General features: G+C 42.2%; 1 long non-coding RNA gene across 2 annotated transcripts; it reads right to left on the bottom strand.

Annotated features, from left to right (window-relative positions):
- Window positions 1–376: 376 nt before the first annotated feature.
- Window positions 377–16,524, bottom strand: LOC310661128. Of its 2 annotated transcripts, XR_014503751.1 has the most exons (6): window positions 15,745–16,524; window positions 9,874–9,956; window positions 6,649–6,876; window positions 5,284–5,397; window positions 3,237–3,447; window positions 377–769 (listed from the first exon to the last, which is right to left on the bottom strand). It is a non-coding gene; the product is annotated as an uncharacterized lncRNA (long non-coding RNA). The 2 variants fall into 2 exon arrangements; XR_014503752.1 differs by lacking the exons at window positions 3,237–3,447; window positions 5,284–5,397.
- Window positions 16,525–17,252: the final 728 nt, after the last annotated feature.

Raw genomic sequence — 17,252 nt, 5'->3', positions numbered from 1 at the left:
GCTACTATGCCCTGATAACTGCCATTATGGAAATAGGATAGTCATTCAATAGCAAGTGGAGCACAGCTAAAAAGCAGCTTCACTATACTATGAGTCAGAAGAAACACTACCACCAACTTGAAGTCTTAAGTGGAACAGCTTAATACCATTGGCTCTGTTGGGATAACGCCTTAGACTCACCCTGACCCCTTATTTAATTACAGAGTGAGAAGTCAATCAGAAGTTCAAAAGTGGATACCTGTGCATTAAAAAGAATATCAGCAAACCACACCAACACCAAAGTCTTCCAGTTTGTCTCTTTTTCATCCTGGGACATGAAGTTGTGTAAATATTACCATAAATATTTTCTCTCATATTTAGAGATAGTTGAAAATGTCCATTTTTGTTTCTTTCAGTTTCTCACTTTTCCACTCTTCACCACATTTCCATTAAAAAAAAAAGTCCTTGTGAAAAGTCATCAGCAGTTCAGTGCAAATTTATCCTGATATATACACATTCTGCTAATGCACACATTTCTTAAAGCAATTTCTCCTAACACACTGTATTTTTGTATGTTCTTCTCCCTAATATATGCATCTACAGGCACACTTTACCCTGTTATAGGCATTTCTGCACAGAATACTTGGCTGGAGAACTGCATTGCAAAATTCAGAAAAGTGCGAATGTCAAAGGATAGCTGTGTTTCGTAAAATGTAAATTAGTTAAACTCATTGTTACATGCAAACTGAATTGAATTTCTCTCCAATCTCTGATCCTTAGTGGATCTGTTCTGTAAAAAATTAAATAAATAAAGAAGATGGAGTCAGAGAACCACTTACAAAGTTAATGCTGTCCAGCACAGTCAAGAATTTCAACACATATCAAGTGCAGAAGTTGTTGGATTCCAACTCCCATAAGCCTCAACAACCATGGCCAATGGTCATGAATAATCAGAGGTGGAGTCCAGCATCCTCTGGAGGGACACAGGCTCCCTAACCTGGGTGCTAAGTAGTAAGAAAAACACTGCTATTCATGGAGGGTATTGCTGAAAACAGATTTGAGCAACTTGCATTAGGAAGGCAGCTCACATTCCAGAAATAAATGAAAAATTCAATGTGTGATGAAATAGCCCATCTGCATCCATTCCAAGTGCCCAGTATAGGAGCCGTGATAGCCAGCAGTATGACAGAAACATCCTGGAATACTTTCAGTGGATGCCTACGGGTTATCTTCAGATAAGAACCCTGGGAATAACAACTCTGAAATAACTGGGAACCTTGGTTGCAAGAACGAGCCCATCGCCTCCTGCCTTGTCAATTCCTGTTGCTTCAAGCCACCAGGCAGCTGTTAGGAACCCAAGTTCCAAGGATCGACAGACCTTATGGCGTCTTCAGAGATAAAAGCGGAGCTGATTATCCAAACCCAAGGCGCAGCCCCTGCCTTTCAGCGGCCGATCAATAACAGTAATGCATAATCGTCAGTGTTCACATTATCTGTTGTCAAACGGACAGTGTTCTTCTGTCGTGGTTATCTACCTGCCTTCAGGTAATACTTACAGATGGAACTTGAGGGTTGTTGGTGATTTTAGGAATGAGATAGAGAGCACCATCTGACTTTTTTTGTTGTGCACTGCAATCCTGCTTAGCATACCTGCCTCAGATTGTAGACTTTGCTGTTATCTTTATGTTTCAGCGTGTTAAGTTTACCTCTCTTCCTGTGTGTCATGATCCAAATGTGTGTGTGTGCATAAACCCGTCACCTCGCGTACGTGACAAAGCATATTTTTGCCTACAAAAGCTCCTGCCATGAATGAAATGTCTCTCTCTGGGCTAGTGTGGTGTAGCAGCTAAACCAAACAGACCCAGGTTCAGATCCCCCCTCAACCATGAAGCACATTAAATGCCCTTGAAACCAATTTGCCGTCTGCTAGCCCAATTTACCTCACAGAGTTATTGTGAAGCTAGTGTGGTGTAGTGGTTAAGAGCGGTAGTCACGTAATCTGGGGAACCGGGTTCGCGTCTCCACTCCTCCACATGCAGCTGCTGGGTGACCTTGGGCCAGTCACACTTCTTTGAAGTCTCTCAGCCCCACTCACCTCACAGAGTGTTTGTTGTGGGGGAGGAAGGGAAAGGAGATTGTTAGCCGCTTTGAGACTCCTGAAGGGGAGTGAAAGGTGGGATATCAAATCCAAACTCTTCTTCTCTATGCACACCACCTTGCACATCTTAGAAGCAAAACAGGATTTTAAAAGGTAATAATAATCTGAACCTGAGGTGGAACTAATCAATGCTTGCTTGCTTGCTTGTTCCTTCCTTCCTTCCTTCCTTCCTTCCTTCCTTCCTTCCTTCCTTCCCAGACTTTCTGCAGGGATCAGCTGCATGATTGAGTTTTCCATATGACAACAGGTGTGGCACAGGAGCATGTCACGTGGAGAAAAGGGCTTTGCAGTCCAAATTGAAACAGATCAAATTTTGTCCATAGGCCAGACCAATAAAACCATAAATTGATATGGTGTTCAAAACAAAAAATCTAAGTTCCTTAAATAGGCATAGTACAACTTCCTTAAGATGCCGGGTGAAACAGAAAGGTCTTTGTCATTGTGTTCAGTCTACGGTGATTACTCTGCGAGGGTTAACTCACATTTGAAGAGTAACTATTGGGTGTCACAATCAATGGGCAACAAACATGCATTCATCAAGCTGCTCTGTTCAGGCATTAATATCCAACTAGAATCATGGGAGTGTGGAGTCAGCAACCTCATCAACTCATCCACTCACTGGGGCAGAAGTTCTTCTAAAGAAGGACGCCTACTCCATTCATAAAGGCACACTGTTTGATTTTGAACCTGACCACAGAGGGTTCCAACGTCACACGGAGGTCTAAATCATGCAGGAAGGCTGCACATATACAGCAGGTTCCCAGCTTCACATCCTCTTCCTCCTCTTCCAATGCATGAAAGGTGTTGAGGCCAGATGATGAAGATGCAACACAATCAGGGATTCTTCAAGCAATTATAATTGTGTGAACTCCCAAATCCAGCCTGTGAGTCTCTAAGAAGTTGCAGTACTTCTCTTTTGCTACCACAGATCAAAATGAGCTCTTATCTGGAATTTCCTGATCTTACGCCATCTTCTCCTCTTCTACATTTCTCCAAGAAGCTATTTTCTAGTTTAACCCTGCTAATTTTAATTTCCTGACCTCCCCTGATACTAGAAAAAAGCTTCACAAATCTATTTAACAGCACAAAAGCACCAGACCTGGCAGCACAATCCGTCTCTTTTTGTCATCAGCCAGACAGCCCAAAAGAAAGCTGTAAGCAGTTGTGTTAACAAGAAGAACACAATTGCCCCCTTTTTTCCCAGGGGGAAAAAAGGCAATCAGGCACTGTTGTCATTTGAAAGTATACAACTCTGTTCCTGATGTTAGATGCTGAAAGGGCTTTTAAGACTCTTTAAGCCATTGATTCACCTGCAAAAAAAATAAAAAAATTAACGCCATGCCATGCCACAGATCTGAAACATATGCACATAAATGCAAGCAACTGGATCAGAGCGCTGTTAAAGAACAGTTTACATCAAATCTTTAACTTAGTCTTCAGATTTTAAGGTTGTATGCAACTAAGTCCTAAACCTCTGGAAATCAATGACCCTGAGTTAGTCATGCCCATTAATTTAAATGGGTCGACTCTGAGTAGAATGGGACGCGCGTGGTCTAAACCACAGAGCCTAGGGCTTGCCGATCAGGAGGTCGGCAGTTCAAATCCTTGTGACGGGGTGAGCTCCCGTTGTTTGGTCCCAGCTCCTACCCACCTAGCAGTTTGAAAGCACGTCAAAGTGCAAATAGATAAATAGGTACCGCTCTAGCGGGAAGGTAAACGGTGTTTCCGTGCGCTGCTCTGGTTCACCAGAAGTGGCTTAGTCATGCTGGCCACATGACCTTGAAGCTGTCTGCGGACAAAAGCCAGCTCCCTCGGCCAGTAAAGCGAGACGAGTGCGCAAACCCCAGAGTGGTCCACGACAGGACCTAATGGTCAGGGGTACCTTTACCTTTTTACTCTGAGTAGAACTAGCATTAGCCATAACCCTGAGAGCCTGTCTATACCTCATCTTAATGTGGATTCTGAATGATTTGAGCCTCCTTTAATTCCCCAGAGGTTCCCTATGTTTTGACAGTTTGAATAAGAAAATGAAGCTCAACAACTTCAATCCTAAAAAAAGGTCAACAACATGTTCACTTCATCAAATCTTGCCCTCTTTGAAAAAAGTTTGGGCACCCCAGCTTTAGATAATAAACACAGACACACACACACACACACACAAAAATTTTAATTTCTATACCGCTTTATATTTTTAATAAAAATCTGCGGTTGACAGCATATTAAATCAATAAAACAATAGCTGGGCGATGTTCCTCCGGCCTCATGAGGAGCCATTTTTGTAGGGCTCTTTCGTAGGAATATTTATGTTTATGGGATAAATTAGGCCACAACTTGATTGGTTACAAATGTCAGCGGTTTGGCTTAGGCATTGGGTAAAACCAGGCTATATCCCGACTCCTGCCTGTCTTCAGGGAGTCTCACTAAGTGTAAGCCACCAGTAGGGGGAGCCCTATGACATACGTCAAATCGGGACACCCTGTGGGGTCCCCGTTGGGGTTGTGGCATGGCCCTAGCCTACGTCCAGGCTTTGGACAGGATCAACACCCCCGGATCCCTTTAACAGGATACCCTTATCGAGGAGGGGCAGGCAGAGACTACAACCATAAACAAAGGCTTACCCAATGCCTAACCTTACAAAGTTGTGATGATTGCTACAAGGTAGGTGAAAACCAAATGGCTGGTGCTAATCTGCCAAGTGGAAAAATTCCTACCTGGCCCCACCAATATGGTGGCCGGCATTTGTCCATAGCAAAGTCGCTGTTATAACAACGCATTAAAAGGGGGCAGGTGGGCTGGGAGATCTGGCGAGGAGACGAAAGGAGGAAGCCCCCCAGCCGTGCCATGGTTTAAACAGCCCACGACCATGCCCCCAGCTGTGACAATTCAACAGCCGGGCACATGGCAGGGCCGGAGTCAGTGCAATGAGGGCGGCATTCCTCCACCTCCCAGCCAGATCACTAAGAGGTCCCGGATGCCCAGCCGCAACACCGCCCACCGGGGAAGGTAAGCGGACTTCTGGGACAGCAGTAGTTGGCAGACAATGCTGCAGGAACAAGGGGAAATTAAAGGAGGCACAAGGGGCTCACAAGCCACATTAAACCAAAATATGGATGTAAGAAAACTGTGTGCAACACGTACTTCCAAACCTCTGTTTGTTTCTTCTGAGATCTGCAAAGAATCCACCATTTGCATCTCTAGGGATGGGAAACCTGTGGATCTCCAGATGTTGGACTCCACTTGCAGCAGCCCCATTGGGCCACCTGGAAGGTCAATGACTCCACATTGCTGTTCTAAGAATTTATTTTTATTCTCCACCCCCAAGCTTTGGGCTCATTGATTGAACATCCCTGATGCTTGCAGGCCTTTGAGGAACCTTGACAAACTCTCCTAGGGTTGACTTCTCCTAAGGCACAGCATCACTTGGTTTCTTGCATGGTGGGTGACTGATGGATGTGAAGAAGTCCACCAGTGAAGCAGTAGACTGAAGTGATTCCATTGTGAAATATGCCATGTCAGATTGCAGGAACACAAAGTTGTCCTTTTGAATGCTCTTCATCTTAAAACTAAAGCTCTCTTCATAGGGTAGACTGCATGGGGTAAACATTGGAGCAAGGGAAACTATGCTAAAACCTTCTCCCTGGTGTACTACTTACTACATGCGGAATGGTTGCTTGAGCTTTTGCATGGCGGTAGAATTCAAAGAGATGAATCGCCCGCCCACCTGCAGCCTCCAAATAGATCTGTTAAATTAAAAGCCATACCTACTAAATGTTTACTGTTAAATTTGTTCTATTCAGGTGTAATTCTTTGCCTGATTAAATCTTTAAATTGCAATTTCTCCGATTCAGTGATTATGCTCTTTCCCCCCCAAAGCACAAGGCAGCACTTTGAAACAACTATAACTACAGCGCACAAAGCAGAGTTCACATCCCACTTCAGTCAGGACTCGTGGGCTGTTTCTGACCTACAAAATGCAAAAATTGATCTCATCTCCTCTCTCTCTCTCTCTCTCTCTCTCTCTCTCACACACACACACACACACCAGTGTTGTAAGAGTGAACAAGGCATGTAAACAACTTTGTAATTAAAAGTAATTTATGCCTGATTGGAAAATACTGTTTAGTCTTTATACAACACTTATTCATACAGTTATACAAACACATTCTAATGCTTGTCAGGCATTAGAATTACTACAGTTAAATATATTTTATTGTGCTTCTTAGATCTCAGATTTGAGCAAACATATTTGAAAGAATCTTTTACAAAGGAAGCCCTCTAGCACTTGAATGTGACAAAAACTACTTATCAGGATTATAATCTCCCTTTTTTTTTTTTTTTTTTTGAAAAAGTGATATAAACGAGTCACTCAAGGTGCAGCTGGAGAAACTCTGCATAAGGAAAATCCAAATTCCCTACAGTGTCCAAGAGTGAAACCTTTAAAGGGGGGGGGAGCTGGTTAGACATTTGCAATAACCAATCATGTAAAAATATCTCATGCAATGACATTTTACCTTGCGCTGTTGAAGACCAAGGTTCAAGTCTCTTTTGTGCTTTATTTATGAGTTCAGGCACCACTGTGGTGTTCCGAGCTTCTTTATGAGGGCAAAAGAAAAGATCAGACTTCCAGTTCTTTATCTTCATTCTCATTGTGTTCATCCAATCACCAGTTGTGGCCATTATTTCTTAGGCTTCTTAAAAAGCAACTTCTCTCCTGGGCTGACGCATTTTTATTTTTATTTCTTTAAAGGAAGGTCAAATGAAAGACTCAGATATGAGAACTGAATTTCAAGAATCAAGATTAGCTTCTTTTACTCAACAGCTCCCTGCTACTTTCAAGTTAACCTTAACGTGCCAGATTCAACACAGCTTTGAAATATATGGGCCACTAACAGGATTACAGTTGCTTGCATGTCAGGGGGTCTTGCTGGTAATACCGCCATATTTTCCTCCATTTTTGGCCATGTTTCTAAGGCCCCTCCTCTCTGGCATTTGCCCAACCCATAGCAATCTACCTGCTCTTGTCAGAAAATCCTCATACCACCCCCAGTCCTTCCTATACATCCATATGGAAAGTAAGGTAGCAATATTTCATGTTAAAACAGTATGCTGTGCAAGTGAGGTGAGGTCGCCAGATGGAAAATATCAAGAACCTATTGTGTCTTTTATTGTTGCGTAGGAGAGAAGAATTTCAGCAGGTGCAGCTTCCATGACACCTGCTTAAACTCCCCCTTTTACCCCACTGTTAAAAGTGCAAGAGCACATCCTTCTTTTCCATCCAGCTTTTTTAAAAATAATAATAATGCAGTTTTCCCTCCAGCAAAACACAATCATCCTAATTTTTGTTTTGGCCTGGAATATATTCCCTTGACTCACATTTTCCTTGCTCGCCAGAACATTTAAATTATTAAGGTTTCACATGTATCGTTTCACAAACGGATGTTTGGGTGACATTTTTATGCTCTCCCAAACCTTACATCTGCAGGGCTTCGTAGTTAGAGAGAGAGCCACAACTGGCTATATAAATCTAAGCTAATTCGAGCATAAGCACAGGAAGGCGCAGAAACACCACACTCTCTTTGATACTAATTTTAGATTTGTTTGTCTTCCTTCCTTCCCGACTCTCCTGCCTAGGAGGCCATCCTTTACTGTCAGTTGTATTTTGACTACGACTTGCACGCCATCACCTTTTCATGTTTTGTCATCAGGGAACAATCAGCAAACCCACGCAGGAGCATCAAAGGCATTTCTACAGGAAGGCCTAACTCATACAGTGACCCGTTTCCTGCTTCTGGCTACCAATTGGCTGAAGAAACCAAAGGCTTTGCGGCAGAGCGTAAGTGGGTCACACAAAGGTCACAGGAAGGGCAGCAGCTAAGATAGTTAGGGAATTATTGTATTAGCTGTTGAACCTTGAAAGCCAGCCTGGAGGGCCACAAGTTCCCTAAAAGTGTATGCCTCTCTTCAACCAATATAACAGGTGAGAAAACTGCACCGCTGCAATGGGTTCTATCTATATGATGCATTGTATGTGCTTCAAATGACACTATCTCCAAAACTCTTGTCTGTTTGTCCAATTTAATGCCGCTGGTACAAAACATGAAGCAAGCTTAGCCCTAAATGTGCTTGCAGCATGTATTCCAGCTTGCCCCAATGACATATCCATGATTTTCCATTGTGTGCAGGTCACAAGCAATGAAAGATATAGGTGGCTCACCCTCACATACACACACTTGTCCCCGAAGTTCTATGGCAGCTATTGAAAAACAGCACATTCTGAGGGGCAAGGCAGTCCCTTACTTGAGTTATCCTTCTCCCCTGTCCACTTCCCTCTCAGAATGAATTGTGACCTCCTAAGTCCCTTTAACTGACCGTCCATCATATGAACCTTATCTGCAGGGCCAGCCCACCCATGAGGCAAGGTGAGGAAGGTTGCCAGTTGGAGATCCACCTCAGGTGCCAAAATGTATTGGGCTGGCCCTGCTTATCATGGCGAAAGGACTAGAACATGGGTAGGCAAACTAAGGCTCGGGGGCCAGATGCGGCCCAATTGCCTTCTAAATCCAGCCTGTAGATGGTCCGGGAATCTGTGTTTTTACCTGAGCAGAATGTGTCTTTTTATTTAAAATGCATCTCTGGGTTATTTGTGGGGAATAGGAATATGTTTTGTTTTGTTTTTCAAAATATGGTCCGGCCCCCCAAAAGGTCTGAGGGACAGTGGCCCCCTGCTGAAAAAGTTTGCTGACCCCTGGACTAGAACATACCTTCTGACATTTCTCTGATGAAAATAGGGACATCACATTCCATAATGATACTTTTACCATTTATACCCCACACATTTTACTGGGTTGCCCCAGCCACTCTGGGCATTTCCCAACATATATAAAAAACATAATAAAACAGTAAACATTTAAAAAACTTCCCTATACAGGATTGCCTTCAGATGGCTCAGGGGTTGGATCAAATCAGAAACCAGGATAACTTCTCTAAATCAGGGGTGCCTCTGGAAAATAGGGACACTTGGAGGGTCTGCTAGAACAAAGCAAATTCCAAAGCAATGTGTGGGTTGCACAACGCATACTTGCCCCCCTGCCAGTGCCAGCCTCTTTTCAGCTCCTGTTTCCACATGCCACAATACCTGCTTGACAGGTACCAGATGCAATGGAGCTGGAATTTCTGCCTGGGCTCTGTTGTAATAAACCAGAGAGAACAGCTGTGCTTTTAAACATCACCCCTTCATTTCTAAGGAACTTGCATATGAGAAGCTCTTCAGGGGGCATGGTTATTGCCTAAGGATAGTTAATAAGTAGTTAAATACACTGAAACACAAGCTTGGGAGGTAGAAATAAGAGGGTCCCCCCCCCCCGTCCCCCCTGTTTCTTAAAATTTATCTTAATGTGCAGCCTGTTCTATCCTGAAGTTGTGGACTGGATAACCATAGATGAGCAAAACAAAATATACTGTATACAATAGAAAGCCACACGACTAAAGACTTAACCAGATGCAAAGGTACTCATAACTCTTGTTCAGAGTGGAGAAATATTCATACTAAATAGGACTAGAATATTAAATCACTGAAAACGTTCTTGTTTGTAACCAAAGGTGGTTCCAATTGCTGAACAAAACATGTTACAAATAAACAGTGATTTGGCAATGTCTTTCAATTGCACCATCAAGCAAGCCATTTTCAATTTACTCCCTTTTACTTGCCTCTTTTTCATCTGCATTTTACTACTTACTTTATGACTTTTCTAATGTGACAATTTAAATATTTCTCCGTGGGATGCTTCCATTCATCATTCTGCAACTTACTGAATTTGCGCTGAAAGGGGAAAGGAAGAAAGGCAGTGAACTTTAGAGAAAAGAGTTGCTCGAGTCATTCAGACTGCTTTGCTATATTTCAATAATAGATTAAATTATAAATTTTATCTCATTTGGTTTACTAATCTCATGCTAATAGCCGGTCTGTAGTTAAATATAGTCTTTTATTTATTTTATCTGATGATTAATTTTTAAATTCTCAGCTAGATGTTCTACATCTTTTGGAGTGAAGTCTGATTGTGAAACTTGCAAGTGCTTTATATATAGATTAATGTAGCATAATATCATACTCATCTTCAAATCTGTTTAACTATACCTTCATTCATTTCATAGTTTAACTGTGCATCTATCAAAGTAATTCAGTTAATAAATATTAGTAGTCTATTCAGTCACAACCTGTTTATCCCCTAACACGTGTGTGTATGTGTAAAAGAAGTTGTGGAAGGTACCTGGGACTGGGACCATGGCACACACTGCTGTTTCAAAGGCAAATGGGAGCGTGGAGTAACGTTCAGTGGGAAATGGTACAGAGTCAGACCCCATCTCCCAGGAACACTGCAGTCCTGATCCAATTGGGCTCCACCATGGCTGGTATTCATTAAATTACCTGGGAATAAGCACCACTGAATTTACTAGGACCTACTTCTGAGTTAGGATTGCAAGAGGTGGACTTTGGTTTTTCAGATTTCAGTAGCACCCTGTGCAAGGCTGGAATTTGGCACGCACACACGCACACACACCGCCTTCTATTCTGCTCAATTCACTATGTCCTAGTTGCAATGCCCTGTGGCGCAGGGTCAGCACCCAGTGCAGTGGAACCAGTCACGCTGCCCTAAATCCACCTATGGGGTAACTCACTGGGGAACAAGGTCAGAATTGCTCCGCACTGACTAACTATGTACTACTGAACAAATTTAGGATCTGGCTGTGGTTTATTTTAATTCAGTCTAGTATAACCTTTGTAAGGTACTAAACAACAAACTGGACGACTGACTCACCCGTGTTTACAATTTGGGACAAAATAAAAAAGACCCTGTCTTTTTAATCTCTGTGAAGGTGGGAAAATATATTTGGAAGCGACTTCTTTTCAGGCTGGCTTAGAAGGTTTGTTGCAATGCAATTTACACAGCTGGACAGGTCTACAGGTGGCTCAAAATGCATTAGAGAAAGTGACTTGACTTCTGCAGGCGCGGGGGAGACAGGAAGTCTCTCTGGGATTGAGGTTGTGCCAGGCATTAACACAGCTGACTGGATAGCAGGTGGCTGCAAGTATAAATTTCATGCTAACATATTCATTAGAGCTCCCTTGCCTCTGTCTTCCTGGAATTGTAAAGTGCTGCTGATATCACCCTAAGCAAGCCCGTGCAAGGACACACTGCTTTTCTCAGAACAGAGGGGAAAGCAAGCCCAGATGAATATGAAAAGAATGAACACTTCCACGGTCCTCATCCCTTTTTCGTCACCTCTGCAGAACATTGCTTTAGGGTGAGACTTTCAAATGCTGCTTAATAAGGGAGTTAGGTATGCAAACCTGATTCCATTCGGAGCTGAAATGGTTTGGAATATCTCAGCCTCAATTAATTTATTTATAAGAACCCAGAAGGTGTGACTGTGTTCTGCTAACTAGCCAATCTCTTCAAATACCAATTTATAAACCCAAACACCCAAAAGGCTTAAGAGACATACTTTCTATAAGGGTTTATTAAAAAGAAAGGGGGGGAAAGATGAATATATCAGTGATGTTTGCTTTTAATTTGTTTTTGTTTTTTCATTAATAAATAAACATATTCCATAAATGTGCTGAATAAAACAAAAGCAGAAAACACACTTCAAGAACAGTGGCAGGAAAAATTTGAACTGATGCCCGAAGCATAAGGTTTCTCTCCCCCACCCTGTAAGCTACACACGACAGCATCATAAATCTTCCTTTTGACCTAGTTTAGCATATGCTACCTTCCTTGCTAAAATATTCACACACAATTAAATATCCATGGGAAGGCAGGAAAGAGACAAGAATGTGGGGTGCCAGGGCTAGAGGAATCCATAAGGAAGACTGTAGCTCAGTGGTAGTGCATCTGTCTTGCATGCAGAAGGTCCCAGGTTCAATCCCCAGGGTCTCCCGATAGGGCTGAGAATATCTGCTGTCTGAAATACTGGAAATTTGCTGCCACTCAGTGCTGGCAATATTGGGCTAGATAGACCAGTGATCTGACTCAGTATAAAACATTTTCCTATGAGCAACCCACCACACTGAACAAGCTACCATCTCTGTCACCCAGAATTTAAGCTGGAGGCAGCCTCTTAAATGGAATAATTTGATGCAAGAGAGGTAGGACAGAGTTACAACCTCAATTTACATGTTCTGCCTTAACATATAACGTTGTCTTAACTGGGTCAGATTACTGGTCCAACTAGCCTAGGACTGTCTGCATTGGTCTATAGCTTTCAGTGTCTCAGCCAGAGGACTCCCCTCACCCCAAATCTACTCAGATCCTTTAACTAGATATCCAGGGATGGCTTATTCATGCTTTGGTGACATCCAGACTAGTGCACAAGCTCTCTGTGTTGGGCAGCCGTTGAAAATGGTTGAGAAGCTTTATCTAGTGCCGAAGGCAGTAACCCACGTGTTGATTAGTCCAAATGGATTTTCCACTATGGAATTGGCTCTCAAAGAAGGAGGCAGTGATGGCAACCAGGTTGGATGAACAGACATATTCATATCAATGTATACCAGCCATGATTGGTCCTGTTTGTCAATTTCCCACAGGCATCTGGTTGGTCACTGTGAGGAGGAGCTGCTGGACTAGAAGAGCAATTGGCCTGACCCAGCAAACTCTTCTTATGTTCTCATATCTTGCTTCTCTTGAAGCAGCTGCACTTCTGGGCCATAAGAAGAGCTCTACTGGACAGGACTGAATGCCCACCTGGTCTTTCCATAGCAACAAACCAGGTGCCTACAAGAAGTCCACAAGCAGGAAATGAGTACAAAGCACTCTCTCTCTTTATGCTTCCCAGCAACTGGTCCAAAATTGCTGTTTCGATCTTTAAACCCACTCAATATCTTGGGTTTTGGTTTTTTCATGGGACATTTCATCTCATATAGGATCCCAGCCCTAAATCCCTTGAGGTGGCCCTGCCCAAGGTTCCATTTTATGTAAAGACCCGGGCAGTCTCTATAAGGAGCAAGGCCTTCTCTGTGGTGGCCTTTAATATTCTGGCACTTCCTTTCAAGAGAGGTTAATTCCGCCTCCCTCTTACTGTTTTTTTCAGAGTGGAGGAGCATTCTTTTTTGTTCTGATTGCTTCTTGCTCTTGTACCATTGACTGAGCTGTCTTTACTGCTGTTTTACTATCATTGCTGTTTTATTGAAATTGTCTTGTGATGGGGGAGTAATTGATTTGTGCTCTTTTATTGAATGTTGTTTTGATTCTTCAAACTGCTGTGACAGCGGTATAAAAATCTTTTAAATTAATACACCCTGGAGCTTGTGCCTGCTAAACATGTGCTCTGTCACTGAGGGATTGATTTAAAGTTCCCAAAGAAACATGAGATGTGGCTGCCATGCCTGCTGCCCTGGCCCCTGTCATCTGTCCCTCCTCTTCCCCTCACCTGTTACAGCAAGCAAGATGCCAGGTATGCCATATAGAAGCTGATGGAAGAGGGCAGATGAAAGGGCTAGGAAGGCCAAAATAGGCAGAGATACCGAGTGACAAGAATCACATTACGTTTTGAGGAAGGGTCATAGCTCAGGGATAGAGCATTTGTTTTGCAAAGACAGCTTCCTGCGTTCCTAGATATCCAGTCAGGGCCTGAGGATCATTCTTACAAATGATTCCCAAAATGAAGCTAGTAATATATGGGGGGAAATGGGCAATAATACAGAGGAGCCAAGTGTGAACACTCAGAAAACCCACTTCGACATCTGGCCTCTTCAGTTTCTCACACAGCAGTTCCCTACCCTACACTATTTCCTTTTCTTTCTTTCTTTTTCATTAAAAGAAGGGCTGAGAACTATGGCAGGGAGCAATAAGGCAAATCCAAGTTTACATGCTGACATCTTCCATTCATGCATTGCACCAAAACTAAACACCTGCATGCCTTTTCATGCCATATACTCATATTTAATGGAATTATGAAGATTTTGTTGTTGTTTAAACAGAGGAATAATCTTAATCAAATAAATACATAATTGATATCACACGTTTGGAATGAGTGAGAACTGGACAGTGGAAAACTGACTTCTGTAACCGCTCAAATCCCCATGAAATATTTTTTTATATGTCACATATGCAAGAAGCAACCTGATCTTGAATGTCATCTGTTCTGAATTATACATGCAATTATGGTAAAATCTATACCAGATCGCATGTTATTCCTTAGGATTATGGTTCAATCGTTATTAAAAACTTTTAAGCACTTTCAGTTGGCAGATTTATGAAGTCCTTCATTCAGAGGCCACATTCTACAAGTCTGAGGTTCCCATCGTTTAGTTAGTCTTCTGGTATGGAGAAACACAGGGAGATTATAATTGGACATCTCACTGAAATCTCTTAGTAAAGTAACATTTGACTGTGTTCTGGAGAACCCTGGTGTTTCTCAAAAACTTATTGGGAGTACGTCAAAGAAAGCATCAGTAATGACAACAACCCAAGGAAGTATTGAATATTATTGTTGCTGTTTTAAAAATATGACCTGCCCTTCACCAGCAGGCCCCTGGTTGGGTTACAACAATTTAAAATACAGAGTTGAAAACGGAGTGCAGTCATTGGGAATATGGTGGGCCCTGAAACCATACATCTCATATGTTAAAGGCCAGGAAATATACTTTTTGTTACTGATTGGTAAGTCAGGACCAACTACTGGGTTGTGACCTAATCCAAGGTAGGTTGCAACAGGAATACTACCATCACACAAATATATGGCAAAAGATTAAGAAACAGTTCCTAAATGTATGTTTGGGTTAAAAGTGGGTCCTGGGTCCAAAAACATTGAAGATACCTCTTCTAGGACACAACTCTGTCAATCATAAACTAGATATAATTGGGCAGCTCTGTTTTGTTTTGTTTTCTTCATCAACATCATCATCATTATCACTTTTTACACAATGAAAAAGACTCAAAATGACAAGAAAATACAACAGCTGAGAAGTTAAAAATAATAATGTTATGTATTGAAGTTCTCACCCTGGCCACCAGGGGGTATTGTGTATATACCGGTAGTTTTCACTCAGGTCCACGTACGTTAATTTAGGCGGGAAACCCTGAGCTGTTGTTGTTACAGTGTTGACAGCCAGCTGCCTATAAAAGCAGGCCGGCTGAGCTGTTTGCTGTTCAGTTCAGTTCTAGCTTACTTATAAAGAAATATAGTGGTACCTCGGGTTAAGAACTTAATTCATTCTGGAGGTCCGTTCTTAACCTGAAACTGTTCTTAACCTGAAGCACCACGTTAGCTAATGGGGCTTCATGCTGTGCCGCCAGAGCACGATTTCTGTTCTCATCCTGAGGTAAAGTTCTTAACCCGAGGTAATATTTCTGGGTTAGCGGAGTCTGTAACCTGAAGCGTATGTAACCTGAAGTGTACGTAACCCGAGGTACCACTGTACTTGGAGAAATCTCTGTGTCGTCTGCTATGTCCACCCACTACCTAATAATAATAATACAAAATCCCCAAAATGTTCAATAATCCAAGTCCCTACCCCAGATAATGGTGGGCACCACTTTACAGAGGCCAGCTAAGTTACCAAAGGCCGTAGTGAATAAAAATGTATTAGGCCTGGTGCCTGTTTGCGCCTGTATCTCTGTGTAAAGTGTGAGGAATGAAATTTAATTTTATCAGAATTTAAAGAATGGGGTGTGCATTCCTGCAAGTACAGGGTGTTCGTATTTGTCAAGGGAAAGGTTTAACGCCTCCATTTCCTCCTGATCAAGATCCATCAGTCGCCATCTTCAGTGCCTCTCGCCAGAAACTGAAGACAATTCTTTTGGTGGCCTTTAAATTGATTTCTCTCCCACCCCACCTCCTGACCACTGCTCCTTTAAATGTCATTGCATTTGACGTTTTGTATTAGTGCTTTTTGGTTCTTTTGACTATTTGTACTTTAATGTATTTAGGCTACACTAAATACATGAAGATGAAGAAATACACTAAAAATGAACAAACTGGTTTTATTTCTTGGCTTCTGAGGTACCGCTATCAGTCTGGCACCCATCTTGGAACCATTCCCCAGAAAAGAAACAAGCCTTGAGGGTGTGCAGTTCCAACTTTTTTCCTCAAAGAAACACTTTTGCCCTTTGGTCACTAGGTGGCAACCACATAAACATATCTTACATACTGTATTTTATGATACAGTATTTGCATTGGTTCTGCTACCTAGATTTCCTGTAGGCCTCTAGAGACAAAAACAGAAGAAACACTTTGCTACTGCTACTACTACTCCCACTTCTGAAAGCATGAAATAAGTCCTAGTTCAATATATCAGGACAAGCATTACCATAGCTTTGAATGAATTAGCAGTTATGACAACAACATTTCTGCTGAAGCAACTTCAGTCAGTCAGGCTCCTCGTGTAATGTGAGTAGGAACTAAAGGTTTTTAGAAATGGTTGCATTGGGGGGAATCAGTTGTGGGCCGGGAAAGAAAAAGAAGGGGTATCTGACTAGTTTTGGGGCTTATTCACACTTTTCTTTGCTCTTTCCAGGCATGGTTCGTGATTTAAAGCTCCCTGTCCAAGCACCGGGTTTGGGGGTTTTATTGTTCCAGAGCTTTCCCTGTGAAAACCCACTCTTTAAATCTCAATCAGATCAAACGTCAATCTGCAGAAAACCCAAATTGACGTTTGCTCTGATTCAGCTTTAAAGAGTTGGTTTTTGTGGGGAAAGAAAAAAGGGCCCCTCTGATACAGAGCATTAAAGCACAGGTCTCTAGCTGGACAGAGTGGGGCAAAAGGTAGGTGTAACAAGGCCCTAAGTCTTGTATATTGTATATATTTGCAGTAGCACTAAGTGAATTTTGCTGCTCCTTCAATCTTTGTGGGAAATCTTGCCAATACTATGAAGTCAGAAGACAAAACTGAAAATAAGGCAGAGAAAAATGGACCAGCTTCCTCATTCTACTCTCCAGGGATCATCTCTATAATCCCATCCCAATGCTTCTTGCAAGGAAATCTCTCTACATTTTTACTATTAACCACCACTAGAAATCTGGTCTCTTTTAGAATATCTTAAGGCAAGAGATATCTATATAGGGTAACATCTTGTGTAAGCTATTTCATATTCTAAGTAATTTTATTTTATTTTTA

This window comes from Podarcis tiliguerta (assembly GCF_965153285.1).
Source record: "Podarcis tiliguerta genome assembly, chromosome: 12".
NCBI classification, from domain to species: Eukaryota; Metazoa; Chordata; class Lepidosauria; order Squamata; family Lacertidae; genus Podarcis; species Podarcis tiliguerta.
Note: the sequence above shows the minus strand (reverse complement) of the source record. Positions and strands in the feature narration are given on the sequence as shown.